This window comes from Aegilops tauschii, chromosome 2 (assembly GCF_002575655.3).
Source record: "Aegilops tauschii subsp. strangulata cultivar AL8/78 chromosome 2, Aet v6.0, whole genome shotgun sequence".
Classification (NCBI taxonomy): Eukaryota; Viridiplantae; Streptophyta; class Magnoliopsida; order Poales; family Poaceae; genus Aegilops; species Aegilops tauschii.
Genome location: NC_053036.3, coordinates 583,388,919 through 583,403,077, shown reverse-complemented (window position 1 = coordinate 583,403,077; position 14,159 = coordinate 583,388,919). Strand labels below are relative to the sequence as shown.

General features: G+C 42.8%; 1 long non-coding RNA gene across 2 annotated transcripts; it reads left to right on the top strand.

Moving 5' to 3' along the window:
* The first annotated feature begins 3,602 nt into the window (after positions 1-3,602).
* Positions 3,603-8,146, top strand: LOC109741744 (uncharacterized). 2 transcript variants are annotated; one of them, XR_012203366.1, is made up of 4 exons: positions 3,603-5,614; positions 5,863-6,149; positions 6,730-6,846; positions 7,499-8,146. It is a non-coding gene; the product is annotated as an uncharacterized lncRNA (long non-coding RNA). The 2 variants fall into 2 exon arrangements; XR_012203365.1 differs by having other exon boundaries at positions 3,634-6,149.
* Positions 8,147-14,159: the final 6,013 nt, after the last annotated feature.

The following is a 14,159-nucleotide window of genomic DNA, read 5'->3' as shown; positions in this document are numbered from 1 at the left end:
TTATAAAAATGCGTGCATGCATCAAAGTCATACAAAAATTTGGCATGACCTTCCCTAAAAATAGGACATATATAGATCTAGAGTTTGTCCGGAATTCACCGAAACGGAAATAAATCGACATTTCGGCAAAACATAGGCAACTCAAGAGCACAATTTGGTGTCAACTCATGCCACACACACAATTTCCATCATATTGCCCAATTATCATATCACACACACATACACATATTTCCATTTTGCAAAAGCATGAAATTTTAATCACCTCTATCTCGAGATCGAGCACACGGTGGAGATGATGATGTAGGGAGATTAAGAGTGCACAAAGCTCTTCTTGACAAAAATAGATCTAGTTAGGGGGCAAATAGGTCACTTGACTAAATGCTACATCTACATAGCTAGCTAATTTGGGAGGAGACAACTTCAACTAGTGGAGGGGGAAGGAAAAAGATAAAGGAGATGCATTAACGGAGGTGGTGTAGTTAGCTAGGAGTAATGAAGAGAGAGAAAGGTAGGTAGAAGAGGGAGAGTAATGGGGGGAGAAGTCTTGAGGAAGAAGAAGAGTGAGAGAGGGAGGATGTGGGAGGTAGGGGAAAGGGAGGAGAGGAGATGGGGGAGGGGAGGACGGGTGGGGAAAGGTGGTGGGGTGCTGCGCCTTAGCAGTAGCGCGGGAGGAAAAGGGCGCTACTGCTAAGGGTGTAGCACCAGCGCGCTTTTCTCACACGCGCTACTGCTAAACGGGCCAACCGTGTGGACAATTTCAAAATTAGCAGCAGCGACGTGACTAAAAAGCGCGCTACTACTATTGCTTTAGCAGTAGCGCGCATCGTGCCACCGCGCTGCTGGTAAACTTAGGTTGTTGGGTACTGTCTGTACATTTTTGTAGCAGCACGGTCTATCCATCACGCGCTACTGCTAAATTTTCATCAGCAGCGCGCTTTTCTTAACATCGCTACTACTAATTAGCAGTAGCGCCTCTTTTTGTGCCGCGCTGCTGCTAAGATTCTGTGTATAAGGTTTTCCCTAGTAGTGAGAACTCCTTGGAATCAAGGGATCCTGCACTCAAGGACGCCCTCAAGGATCTACCAGCTCTACAATGGCTCAACCTCGATCCATCTATTCGATCAAAGATCAAGGAGAATTTGCTCATGGCGCTAGAATCTGATTCAAGGCGCCCCTCGTCAAAAGTTATTGCAAGAATTGCATGCATTGAGATACCGAGGAATCAATGGCAGGACCTCATTCGCAAATTAGTGGACAACATGGCAAGGCCATCTTCTTCACTAAAGGAAGCAACTCTAGAAGTTTTGGAGTATGTCTTCGAGGGGTCTCCTTACCTTCTCAAGGGGGATCAAGGGGATCTTGTTAAGGCCAGTGTCGTAAATGCAGTGAAGAACCATGCAGGAGAGATAAGTTCTCAAGTTCGTCTGGCAGCGGTTAAAGCTCTACTCAACGTTCTTCGGGTTGATGAGTTTGCTCGGTTTAAAGACCATGCTGGCAGAAATTCTGTAGTGGCTGTAGTTTGTGATGCGGCTGAATGCAATGAAACTGAGATCAAAGAGGTGGCATTTGAGTGCCTTGTTGCAATTGCATCCAGATATCATACCAATTTAGAACCGTACAAGGAAATCATACTAAGTCTTACATCCCAAGCTTTGAAAGGAGATGTGGAATCACTTAAAGTCAAATCTATTGAGTTGTGGAGCACTATTTGCCAACAAGAGGTTGATTACCAACAAGAAGAAGAAGATTTAGAAGAAGAAGAAGAAGAAGAAGAAGAAGAAGAAGAAGAGACCTCTAACTTTATTGGTTCTCTCTCTTCATTTGTTCCACTTCTGCTAGAAACTTACTTAAAAGAAGAGGAAAATTTAAAACAAGAGGACATTTCCATGGGTGCAGAACAAGAGGGAGATGATAATTTAGAGGACATGGACATTTCCATGAGTGAGGAACAAGAGGGAGATGAAAATGTGGAACAAGAGGGAGTAAATCTTGAGGACATTTGGGGACAAGAGGGAGATGAGGCTGTGGAAGGCATTTATATGACATGCCTAGGCCTCGCCGCTAGAACTATGAAGGATGCAGTTGTCCCCCTTGTGATGCAATTTGTTGAGTGCAGCATCAGTGGACCACATTGTCATAGTCGCAAGGTAGCCATTTTTCCATTAGCTTTTATCCTTGAAGGTCCCTCTGTCAAGCAACTTGCTCCTGTAGTTCATTTGTTGCTTGACATGATGAAAGATCCCGAGGAAGGTGTAAGAGGCAGGGCTGCATGGACTCTTGCGCTGGTGTTTGAGCTTGTGGGTGCAAATAAAATCATCAGAAATGAGGGGGGCCTTCCTGGGATCATGGCTATCTTGATAGAGAGGAGCAAAGATGTCCCTCAAGTGTCCATTGAAGTGTATAGAGCTCTATATTTTCTTGTGAGAGGTTATGGAGAAAATGCAAAGTCAAAGTCATGTGAACTTTCACCTTTTGTCAAGCCTCTTATTGATGCTCTTCTTTGTGCTTCAGAACTTGCTAAAGAGAACCCTTTTAGGCTTCCAGCATGTACATCTGCTTATGAAGCACTGAGTGAGATTGTGAGAGTTTGCAACATTGAAGAATTAGAAGTTTGCAGGGCTGTAGGAGGCTTAATGTCTCAAATCTTTAGGAGATTGAACATCATGATTAATCGTCAAGGTGAAGCAGTTTCATCCGTTGAGAGGAAGAACCGTGGCCTTCTTGAGGTTTTGCTGTGTGGTCTACTAGAACTCTTAATCTGGAGGCTTGGCACTAGTTACTTGGCGACCAGTGTAGCATTTACACTTAATGGGTCTGCTAAGTGTGTATTGCTCCTATTGTGCATTGTCTTAACCAGTGACAGTAATAGTGCACGTGATGGAGCAGCCCTTGCCAGTGGTGCTCTTGCTCATGCCATTGGTGGTGAGTTTGTACAACACATGCCTATCATGCTACAGTACTTTAATGTGAAGCGGCTCTCCCCAGTTTATTTAGAAGTGATGTGTGATATCTGCCGTGTCTTGGGAAAAGAGGAAGAAGCGGTGCCATCCTATGATCATATTATGGAAGTTCTCTACCAAGGTATCCTAGAATCGACACTTCAACCTTCAATTTTATCGAGCTTTGGACAGATTGCTCTTGCTATTGGTGAGAAATTTGAGAAGTACCTGCCTCTAGTTATGGAAAAGCTTAGAGAAGCTGCTGAGTTGAATCCAGAGGATAATAAGGATCATGGTAACAAGGTTAGAGAGGGGATATTTAAGGCTTACCATGGCATATTGGGTGGTATAAATGACCAAAAGTCTGGGTTGAAGGTAGCGATGGCTCTAGTTGACTTCACCGAAGGTGTGTGCAAGGACCACAGCAAGATCAAGACAAGGTACGCACGCCTTCTTTTTTGGTTTGGTTATAGTATGCAGTACAATTATAGGTCATATACTCATTGATTGGTTATTTGTTTTAGGGATGGAAGGAATACAAGTGTGGCCATGGCAGGAATTGATGCCTTGTCTCAGCTTCCTTCCAGAGCGGAGGCTTAGTCGCAGGGATTGATTGCATTGATGAAGCATGGTAGGGTGAAGAAGTAGGAACTAAAGTGTGCTTTATTTTGTTATACACTGAACTTGTATGGACTCGGCTGAGAATAGGTGTCGGCTAGAAACTCCCTTGCCCTCTCATTGTTAGTACTACTCCCTCCGTTCCTAAATATAAGTCTTTTTAGACATTTTAAATGGAATACAACATACGAATGTATATGGACATATTTTAGAGCGTAGATTCACTCATTTTGCTCCGTATGTAGTCACTTGGTAGAATCTTCAGAAAGAGTTATATTTTGGAACGGAGGGAGTAGATACTATGGTGTTGGACAGACTTTCTGACAGCCTTCTGACAATTTTGTTATAAGCAAGCAATGTAGAAGGAGCTCACTTACTGCAAGTTGGCACCATGTGTGAACATCTGTACTAAAATCCCCGGCCGCCATAACCATTCCTTGAAGTGTAATTTGTACACACAATTTAGCTTGGCTCCCTTTTTTTGTACCGGTATAAATGATTGAAAAATATTCGTGTACATTTAACTCTGGGAATATATGTCTATATCTGTTGACAAGTGTTCTGTGCCGAGTGCACTCCTCTTCAGTAGTTTGTTACTCCCTCTCTAACTTAATTTAAGACATTTTTTGACACTATATTAAGACGTTTTGACACTGTTATAGTGTCAAAAAACGTCGTATATTAAGTTACGGATGGAGCACTATGTAAACTTGTTTTTTTGTTTGTTATTGTGGGAACTTGTTTCTGTAATGCATGTGTAGTCATTTTGCCACTTTGGGCAGTTTATCTGTCCGTGACAGAACTTACTATTGATGCAGCTTTTTGTGCTCTGAGCAGAAAGAAAACTGCAATTTATCTATTTGTTGCCAGTATCATCTACTACCCCTATAAAAAGACGAGAGGGCGGAGAACCAAATCATCCTATCCATCGAAACCTGCAATCCGATGGTCTACATCCCTTCAGCATACTAAACGCGTTTTACGCTTTAATTACCCATCATGCCATTATGTTAATTAATTACCCACCATGCCATTACGTTAATTAATTACCCACCATGCCATTGGATTAATAAGCAACTAATAATCTCGATCTGACCTCGCTGCTGCCGTTCGAAAAGAAAAAAAAGTGCCAACAACGCACGCACGTACGCCCCCGCACGACCTCTCGCCCCCTCCTCATCCTACCATCCGACGCCACAGCACGGCGGGGATGCCGTTCGCCAATCCTCCCGCGCCCGAGCCGTCTCACCGGAACCGCCAAGCCTGCCCACCCGGGGATCACCACCGCACACACCCCCTCACCTCGAAGGGACCCTGCCTGTCCGGCTCGAGTTCCTTGCATCACCATCTGCCCGACTGTAGGTCAGGGCGCTCGTCGCCGGTGAGAGGCGCGCGGGAGCTGTTGCTGCCGCCGGGGACTTGGACACACGCGGGGCAGCCGCAGGCGAACGAAGCCGCAAGTGAGACCTCGACGGGCGGCGCCGAACACCGGTCTCCTCCCTGCTGCGCGTCGTTGACCTCCCTGCTGCAAGCTCCGCCTTCCTCTGGGGCTATTTCCTCCACAACAGGCTGCTCCATCCATCGGTACCCTACAGACTACGTAGCCACCATGACATCTCTCTCCCTCTAAATCCTTTCTTGTGCTGTTTGTTTTTCAGAAAAATTATGGATTATTGTGGTTAACCCAATATAACTTTTGAGGTGAACAGAAAAACTATGTTTCACCTTGTAGTGATTTGTGAATGGCATACGCACGCCGGATACCAACTCTGGCATAATGAGCTTAAGGACATAATGAAAGATTAGTATGCAAGTTTGTTATCAATTTGATGATACACGGCCAGTAATACTTGTTTCTTTTGCCTGAAATAAGGGATGTAGTGAGTTGTGACTTACAGAAAAAGATTCCATCTTCCCTATATTTCTACACTAGCTACTTGTATATTGTGCAGCACTTCACTCGAGTTTAGCTCCTTGTATATTCAGTTCATCCCCCCCCCCCCCCCCCCCCCCCCAGATTTATCATGTTAGGAATCTGTTTGTTGTATGAAAAGAGGGTAACTTATTACTGCCATAGCTAGGGTGTGAATTTGTTCTACCATGTGTTTTGTTATCCATGCAGGTCCCTGATGATTTCTTTTAGCATGTACTCCCTCCGTTCCTAAATATAAGTCTTTTTAGCAATTTCAAAATGAACTACATACGGATGTATATAGACATAGTTTAGAGTGTAGATTCACTCATTTTGCTCCGTATGTAGTCCATATTGTGGAATCTCTAAAAAGACTTATATTTAGGAACGGAGGGAGTACTACAAAATTAATATATTGTTTGGTGTAACCATGTTGAAGATTTACCGTTTCTGCATGCATGCTGTTGACTTTAAGTTAGAAGGTGCTTTGCTGTTTCTGCTGAGTTTTTTTGTAGGTCCTATTCATTTCAGCACTCAGATTTACCTGCATATGTGTCTACGTACTGAAGAAAGATGCAGCCGAGGAAGTTGTAAAGATGGTGTCTAGAGATAGCTTGCTGGCCCTAATGGCTGAACCCCATGAACAATTTCAGCCGACATGCACATCACCACAAGTCCATGTAAGAAAATTAAGCTTTTATTGTCCAAATGCTGTTTTCTGGTTTTGCATGTATGAGGAATGGTTATTAGCACAGAAAACATATTTATGTTCTCCTTTTTTTAAAACATGCATGGTTCGTGAATACTTATTTCAGTTTTGCCTATCAGAGGATTAGTAAGTGAATTTCTATTTGGCTACTTCTGTTCTCCTATTTCTAACATACCTATTTCAGTTTTGAGGAACCCATCCTATCTTTGAAAGTTCTCAGTAAAATGGCTGCTTTGGACTGATGATCTGTGTGTTCTGTCTGATTTTCATCTAGGAGTGCTTTAATGCTATTATTTCTGTACTTTATGGTTGCCTTAGCTTGGAAAAAGTCTGTGTTCTCATCTCCAAATTTTATCCAACGTATGGTTGCTCTCTGTTTCCAATATATGTTCTGATAGGACAAAAGATTCTTCAAATGTTGCTTGATAATAATTCTCCCATTTGCTTCTTCAGTAGTGAGTTCTCTGTATTCTTCCATGATGTCAAAAAGTAGTATCAGTTGGTTGGAGTTTCTGATCAGCATGGATAATTGAGAAATGCTCTTTGACCAGATCTTAATTGAGTTCCTACACCAGCTGTTACTGGATAAATTGTGTACGACGCCATGCTTGCACCCTTGTTCCAAGAGTATTTGCAGTTCTATTCTTGGTTGTTCGTTGCACAAGAAGGTGAGTATTCTTCTTTCTTTTTTGATTCACAACTATTGGGATGAATTTATCCGTGCATTTCGTCCTAGGATTGACGATAATTTGAACCTGTTAACCGGGAAAAGATATGCCCATCACCATTCCACTTTGTTTAGTTTGAGGAGAACTGAGTAGTCAAATATCTGGTTATTTGTTTTCTGTTCTATGTATATATGTGGTTGCAACATTACGCTGCAGCAACTATTTTTTTTCTTCGGGAGTTGGGGCATGCGTTCAATTGTGTTAAAACATAAGCTAATTTAATTTGGGTCCTAACTATGATAGTTGCCAACTAAAAGAGGATCTACTTTTGCTAATAGTGCTAAAATAAAAGAGGATCTAGACTCTCACGAGTTTATATTTGTGTGTGTGTGTGTGTGTGTGTGTGTGTGTGTACGCGCGTGTGCTTCCTTGTATAATGGTGATGATGATTTAAATGACTTTGGTTTTCTTGGAAGCAAATTCTGAATTACGGATTGTCCACTTCACATCAAATTTTCATGATAGTAACTCTGTATTTGGATGAGAATTGTTGTGGTTGATATACTATCTGAACTTTTTTTATACTATGTTATGTTTAGTTATTACATATTGGCATAGACATGCATTTGCCAATCCCATTAGTTGATTGCAGCTACCCTCGAAGCTGCTCTGTGTGTGAAGGAAGCTCAGAAACAGTGTTTTCTTGAGGAAACAGAGCATGATTGTGGATCTTTTCAAAATGGTCTGGATGAGAGTGATTGGCTTGCTGAATTGACTGAGATTGGAATGCTTGACGTATTCGAAGATGTTGGCCTCTCTACTGTTCAAACAACTTGTTCGTCTCAAGGCAACAACGCAACTGACTTGGAACAACGTTGACCCTTTACCGCCACCATATACCATAGCCTGCACTGAAGGGCCTTCCTACGCTATGGATAAGCCGCCCCAGCTGCTTTACAGAGGCAGCGCTCAATCAAGTTGGGTCGCCATTCGGCTGTCTAGAGCGGGAGCGGCAATGACGAAGGCAAGTATGTTGTTGTCCCCTTCTGAAGTTCAGTTATGTCAGGCAGGGAGTCAATCAGTGCATTATCTGTGGTATTGAATTTTCTGATTTTGTGTTGACCAATAAGTGAGCACAATTGTCGGAATGAAGAGAAGAATTAAATGATTTTATTTGAATATATGTGCCTCCTAACTATGATGAACAAGAGAAGTTTCGGTCTAAGGTTAGACATGCATTGCACGTGCATTGCTAGTATAGGAAGTTTTTGGAGGAAATTAACTGTTGTTTCTGAGTTAATTTTTCTCTTGTGAGGAGGTTTCCAAAGGGGTGATACGACCAAGCTGCTGTTTGAAAACATACTTCTCATATCTAGCTTTCATTGCAAAACAAGGCAAAAACCACATGCCACCTCCTTTGCTTCTCACAGAACATTCACAGACAAAATGGTAGGTCCACAATTGTAAGAGCATCTCTAACAGATCCCATAAAAGCGGTCAAACCTTTGTATTTACACTACAAGCTGGAAAAAACGGCCTGAATAGAACCTGTAAAATAGCAATCTTTGTATTTACGGTACAAGCTGGAAAAAACACCCCGAATAGATCCTGTAAAATAGCAACCTTTGCATTTACGGTACAAGCTGGAAAAAATACCCCGAATATGTAAAATAGCATATCCCATAAAACAATTTCCAGGCTCCCCTATATTCTAGCTCCCATCCATCATATATGGAGGCTTTCAGCCGTTTTTGGAGGATCATGTAAAGCCGTTTTTCGCGACGCCACGCACGAGCGGCGAGCTCGCCATTCTGGCCAGACGGAGTTCGAGTCTGTCCATGCGTGCGTCTCAGGGAAGAAGAAGCGTGAGGAGAAAAAAGAAAAGAAAAAGCTTACGCTACGGATTTACGGGATTTATTCCCCCCGATGTCTCACGGTACCGTAAATTTATTTTAGGTTTTTTTTTACAGGTGGTGCTTTACGAGATCTGCTAGAGATGCTCTAAGGTCATCCCCACAAATGTTGCTTCACCTACAACAAAACCAAATCCTAACTACTCGCATCATGGTCCTCCGGACAAGTTGAGCTCCAAAACACTACTTCCAGCAAACGAAACGATTAATAAGCGTTCAACTAAGGAGCGCAGAATAGATTAGATACATTACTCAAGTACTACCAGGGGAGATTCCGGCATCATCGCATCGATAAACTTTTTCAAGGTGATCAATACATCACTGAACTGACGGGGAAAAAGAATCTACGTACGTACGTCCTAGACTGCACTTGGCACATTGTTAACGAAGGGGATTAAAACAAGGAAGGAACAGGGAGAAAGGAATAGTTCCCGTTCCCGTTTGCACCTGGGAAATCATCATCTCATCGGAGAAGAAAAGAGTCCGTTTTCACTTGTGATCCAGTCCGACCCAGAATCCGCGTCTACTTGTTTTCTTCCATGATGATGATGATGATCCGGACTCGGTAGTTTTCCTCTACTCGAAGCCCGCGACGGACCCGGCTTCCTCCTAAGGCACCCCGACCTCCCATGCATATAAGTAGCCACGTCCCCGCAGCCCCATGGCCACCAAAGCAACACGTACGACAACAACCGGCGACATCGTCTTCACGTAGACAAGTTTTCAATCTCGATCAGCTTTTCGAGCTTGATGGAGAACCAGGGGGCAGCAGCGGGAGCGGCGGCGCGGGAGAAGGAGGCGCAGGCGCCGGCGCCGTGCTTCAAGTGGACGGTGGGGGAGGGCGCGTCGCTCATGGAGCGGGCCAAGGACCAGTACAGGCAGTTCACGGAGGCGCAGGCCAGCGAGCACTGGGAGTGCCTCAAGAACAAGGTCAGCTCCATGTTCGCCGACCCAATCTTCGGCGGAGGCGCCAAGGACCACGGCTCCAGCACCAACACGCCGCCGTCCGTCGAGTCGCAGTAGATCATCATCACCATCGTCGTCGTCATCGTCATCGTCTAGATGGCCTATATATCGATCGTTTCTACTATATATGTTAGTACTAGTTGTGAAAGTTGAGGTCTTGGATTAAACTCGAGGAACTGTATATTGAGGAGTTTGAGTCGATTATAAATTAAAATTAGTCCTGTGATTATATCGAAGACGAGCTCTCTTGTTTTTCTTTTCATGTTCCCTTATTCTGAGGCTCGACCCATAGCAATTTCGTATGATTTTCTTTTAGTTTTTTCACTTGAATATGATTCTTGTTCACTTCTTCATAGGGCTCAGTTCAAAGAAATTTACATGTTTTTTTTGAGGATCTGGATCCATGAATTCCTAGGTTTTGCACTTTATTTTAAAATAAAATTGCCATCCATCCACCCAAATCTCTTTTACAAATCAATTGTTTTCCTGTGCTGTCAAATCTAGATTTCTGTGGTTTTGTAATCCTAGTGATATCCCACAGGGTTAAAGAGGCCGGCCATATATCACTCCAATGCTAATTGTTTTTCCTATTCGAGTCCTGAGAAAACCATGTAGTATAAATAACTACATACATCACTCAACTAAGGGGAGATTTCGGCATCGTCGCATTGATAATAAACTTGCTGACTACTGGTATTGTGTTGACTGAGAGAATAAGGTGTTGAAAAACCTACTGGAAATAGTGCGCTTAATAAAACTTTTGACAACGCTATAGAGAATATAATGTACTTGTGCAGGTGCCTGCCCCTCTCGGACTCCTGAACCAGCTTGGTCGTACTGAAAACCTTAAGTTCAGTTTAATAGATAGATATGGTACGGCCAAGCTGTTTGATAGATATGTTTTGCTGGTGCTGTTACCTCGTCGTGTGTTGTTTTCATTGTGATGGAGCTAAAGATGCAAGACATCTGCTTTGCATATATCTACATAGATTACTACGTACTGGTGTCGTGCACTCCGGTACTCAAAACCTTCAGTTCAGGAGCCAAGCAGCAGCTGCCATTCATGCACCTACAGATGCTACTTCTCCTGTCAAAGGTCCAGTCCAGGTTGTACACAGATTCCAGCCGTCTTTGCCGGTGAAACTCACCGGCAGATCAAGCACGAGGACATAAACTAATTCTGCTATGAACACTGACACACAAAAGACTTGGATTCAGCAACGACAGAAGGAGAGAAAATACTCCACCAATGCTTGCTGCAAAGTGGGTGCGTGCAACCATGATTATTCTTTCAAAAATTCCGCACAGTTTCGACTGATAATAAGTTGATATTGCAGCGGCTCATGACTAATATTCATGAGCTACAGTTTATGCTCTGCCACACAATTCGGGATTTCAGCGACGCATCTCTTTCTTACAAATTTTCAGCTATAACTGAAGGACTAAAGCCAAGCATCAAGAGAAGAGTCATTCATCCCTGCAGGTAACCACCTCCATCGAGCTGGCCATGGCATACAAGTTGTGAGATGTGCTGCTGAAAACACACAGTAAAAACTGATGTAGGACTTCCAAACTACGTGGCGAGAAAAATCCCAACATAAGGAGCGCATCACAGGTATGCGATGTAGTGTATTTTACATAACAGAAATGTGGATCCGTACCTGCATATATTCCTATGACACGGAAAAAGTATAATGCATCTATAGGCTTAAACTGGAAACAATAACATCGTCAAATTCATCATGTGATTATACATTACCAAGTACTCCCACTGTAAACTAATATAAGAGCGTTTAGATCATTAAAGCAGTGGAATTTGGAACGATGAAAATTTGATTTGTTTGGTCTTATACCCTGATGGACTGTCAGTGCAATTTTGGCAGATAGAAGCAGGTGCTTTGGATACAGACAAGCATTTATACATGCAAAGGCAGTTAATTTGGAACTTGGTTTGTTTGGTCACACAAATGGCTAACAGTATAATAAAATCTTTTAATCTAGTGAAGCGTCAACTTGCTGCACTGCCGCACCATCACAGTTCAACTTGATGAAATCATCTGGGAGATTTCGGGCATGGGAAACCCTGCTGCAGGCACTACATTGATGCTCCTTTGGCTCCAAAATTTTGAATACCTGATGGCAGGCAAACCTCATTCGGGCCTTTCCCATTTCCTTCTGCATTCAACTTGCTCTTGTGATTCCACCAGGCCCAGAGCAGGACCCAGATCTTCAGTTGCTGCTCATGATGATCAAAGCTTCCACGCTTCCTCAACTAATTCATTCCCTAATACTGCACTTGAAAAGAGAAAACGGCCATCTTCCAGGTTGAGGTAGCTCCGACATCGACGGACCATCTTATGTCTGAGGAAGATATGGCAGCCACCCTCGTCGAAGCAAAGCACAAGCAAACCGCACATTAAGTGTCCAGCCACCCTCTTAAAATTTGTCCTCAAAGCAGGCTGCCAATAAAACATGCTCACCTGGTTGGGGACCTTCATTTGCCATATCTTGGCGAGCCAGCCAGCCAGTCATCAATCTGCTTACTCAAGCAGAAGGCGTCTTCCAACGGGTTGCACATCGCACTGTCGTGTGGTCAGATTAGTAAGCTCCTCTATTTTCCGCAACAAAGATTCTACCACGAAACGAGCTGGATCTTCTGGTGGATCCCCTGATCAGCTATGGATCCCTCCAGATGTTCAGGGAGGACCCGTCTTACTACACGCCATATAAGGTCAGCAGTTGTTAATGTGCAGAGCTCTCCAAGGTTTTTCTCAATTCACATATCAGAAATGTGAGCCAGAATGGATATTAAGTGTGCAACAATCAAAAATAAAATTCAGCTACAATATCCACAGTTAAAACTCTATTCTTGTTGAAGTGTATGTGTGGACTACCTAGCCCTCTCCATTAGTTTGGACTTTCGGTTGTGTTGGCTACTGTATGAAGCTTAACATGGTATCAGGGCCTAAGGCCTTGAGTTCGGTCTTTTGGTTGTGTTGACTAGTGCATGAAGCTTAACAGTTCTTACAACAGAAATTCAAAAGCTGATGAAGAACATTAACAATCAGCTGAGTACTCCTAAACTGAGCGATAAGGGAAATTAGCATTGCACAGAAACAATTTCCGGGGCATGATGGTTGCTGCAGCCGGCGAGCATATAAGCACCAATAAAGCTAAACTGCTGATGTGAAGATAATGGGCAAGTAATGCTTGCAAAACCGATGAAGGAATCTCACACGCACGTCTACCATTTGTCAGGCAAAGGTTTTGTCCCAAGAAAACCGAACACTACTGGTGAGACATTTCGGCCAGATCAATCAACCATCTTATAAAGAAAATTTAAAGGAAGATACCTAAAGAACAATTGCTTCAACAGCCCAGCATAGCTTATATAAGCATCACATGTAATTTTGTGAAAATATACAACATCAGATATGCAAGGACTGAAGAGTAAGAGATATTATGAAGACTAATTCATGCCACCTTCATGGCTTAGTTCTCACAATTAATGATCAATGTAAAAGATTTCGACTTATTTCGTCAGTTGATCATGATTTAGTCTGTTGGGTTTCTCCAACAGATTGAGCACATCAAAATTCACACGAACACATGCGCACAAACCTAGCCACCTCAAGTCAGCAAATCCCGAGCGTGCCAAAAGGCACGTCTCGTGCCCTCTTCATATCTTTTTCTCGTTTTTTGGTGCTACAAACAGTGAGCTGCATCTGCTTATATAGGTGCAGCTATACAGGTTACAGCTTCGGCACAAACATGACTCAAAACTGATACAAACTCTATAACCATGGCATGCAAGAAAACTCCTAGCTTCCTAAGTGAACTCAAGCAAACCTACACGGAGCAACAAGTAATTGCTTAGTAGCAGCATCCGTGACAAATCCTTCTAGGACTAATACACTAAAATCGTTTAGATTAATCTAACATAGTCCCATACATTTTCTGATTTGAAAATTTTCCCTGTGATATAAAGGTCAGCTACAAGATTTAGTAACAAAGATAATCGACCTTAAGAGAATAAGGGCAAAGAAATCAAAAGGGAAAGGAATAAACATATAGCAATATATATAATTTTCTAAGCATAACCAGAATACTAAACAATGAAGTGCAAGCTTTGTGTTAATTCACATATCATGGGACAAAAAAGACGATGAAACAAAACCGGCGCATGCTAGATAAAATTTGACATGAAAAAAGATTGTACAGATCATACTTTTTTTCTCTGCTGAATGATGGCATCAACATGTCATGGCTCAGAAAGCAAAGTATCAGTTTCATTGGGCATTGGACCAGACCAAACCAGCAAATAAAAGACATAGTATAGCAGACAGCCACCATTCAGTCAGTCAAAGAAGGCCGGATTAAGAATTACCAGCTTAATACGGAGAGTAATCCATGTTACAGCAAGCATTTTCAAGG